Source organism: Macrotis lagotis, chromosome 2 (genome assembly GCF_037893015.1).
Source record: "Macrotis lagotis isolate mMagLag1 chromosome 2, bilby.v1.9.chrom.fasta, whole genome shotgun sequence".
Lineage (NCBI taxonomy): Eukaryota > Metazoa > Chordata > Mammalia > Peramelemorphia > Peramelidae > Macrotis > Macrotis lagotis.
Genome location: NC_133659.1, coordinates 122802911 through 122804899, shown reverse-complemented (window position 1 = coordinate 122804899; position 1989 = coordinate 122802911).

Below are 1989 nucleotides of genomic sequence, written 5' to 3'. Positions count from 1 at the left end.
TGACTCTGGAGTTAGATATCCTTAGTACTGAATCCAGGTATGCTTGAAACTAGAGTGAAAATCCGTTTTGGGAAGGGAGCTCTATGAGCCACTGATATTAAGAATTTTCCTAAGCAGTCTTGAAGGTTTCCAAAGACTTTAAAATACCATTATTCTGTTATTTCCAGTAAGAGAAAGAGAATAGGTCAACATAAAAACATATGAAGATATGCTAGGCACCAAATTTCCTATTGAATTACCTTGAAAGTCTTAGGCAGTGAAAAAGAGAATTCACATCTCTCTTCATTAGCTACTTTAGGTCAGGGACTATCTTTTGATCTTTGTACATCTTTAGTACTTAGCACATAATAGATGTTTAATTAATTTTTATTGATTGATTGTTAATAGAAAGACCAGAAAATAATTTGAAAAAACTCAATTTTGCTTTATTCCCTGAATCAAGTTATTTGGTTTCAGAAATTCATTTGTTTGACCAGGCTTTCTCACAATTCCAAAGAGATTATTTTTCAAACTGTGTGAACCTACAGAATATGCCTGTAAATGTCTTCAAAGACCTAAAAGTGACCCCACCTCTGAATCTGAAGTAACCACAAACAATCAAGATTGCTATTATTTTTAATATTTTATTTTTTCTTAATTGCATATAAAAGCATTTAAAATTTTTGAGTTTCAAATTCTTTCTCTTCTATCCCTATTTCTGAGACTGTAAGAAATTTAATATAGTAATTTGATATCTGTAAAACCATGCAAAATATTTTTCTATATTATTTAAGTTGTAAAAAAAATAAACAAAAAACAGGAAAAAGTAAAGTGAAGATATTATGCTTTGATCTGCATTCAGACTTTATCCATTCTTTTTCTTGAAGGAGAGTAGAATTTTCCATCATGAGTCCTTTGGAATTGTCTTGGATCAATATATTGCTGAGAATAGTTAAGTCATCCACAGTTGATCATTGTACAATATTGCTGTCCTGTGTGCAATGTTTTCCTAGTTTCCACTTTGTAGCAACTTAGGAAAGTTTTTCCAGATTTTCCTGATAGCATATTGTTTGTCATTTTTCATAGCAGAGTAGTATTCCATTATAATGACATACCACAGCTTATTCAGTCTTTCCCCAATTAATGGGCATTCTCTCAATGTTCAATTCTTTGCCTCACAAAAAAGAGCTGCTGTAAATATTTTTTATAAAAATAGCTCTTCCTCTTACCGCCCCCCCCACACTTTTTAAATTGCCTTGGGATACAGACCTAGTAGTGGCATTATTGGCTCAAATAGCATGCAAGTTTTTATAGCCCTTTTGGCATAGTTCCAAATTGTTCTCCAGAATGGTTGGATCAGTTCACAACTCCACCAACAGCATGTGGTACCATTATATTATGTTTATGTTCACTTTTCTCACAGATGCCATGTATATTTGTGGGAGAGTTCATCTCAGTTTTATGAGTGAAATGCTTTGTAGCTACTGTTTTGGTTTATTTATCATCTTATAAAATGGCTTTCTTAGAACTGATGATGTCTTTTGATTAACTTAACTTTGATTAACTTAACACTGATGAATATGAGTGAAAGTTGGGGGGATAGTCTACAGGGAGTACTATATCTGAGGGGAAACTGATTTTTCTCTAGAGATTGATGAGAGTGATGTTTTCATCATAGAAATTATTTTTTATTATTTTGCTTCATCATAATACTTTTTTTCCAAGCTATCTCTCCAACAGTTCCAAATAATGGCACATAATCAGATGATTTTGATTTGAGAACTAGGAATCAGGAGGAAAATCTCCACCACATAAAAGATTCTGGTGATTGTGGGGCAAGTAAATGTAGATAGCACATAATTAGATTTTCTCTAATAATGAACAATTTTTTAAAAAGCTTTTATAACTACAAACCACAAAGAAGCTAGAATTTGTCAACTGTTGGAGGAGAGCCTGTGAAGGAGAATAAGGAATAGAAGGTGTGGCTGATAATTTCTGGAAGAAAAAATG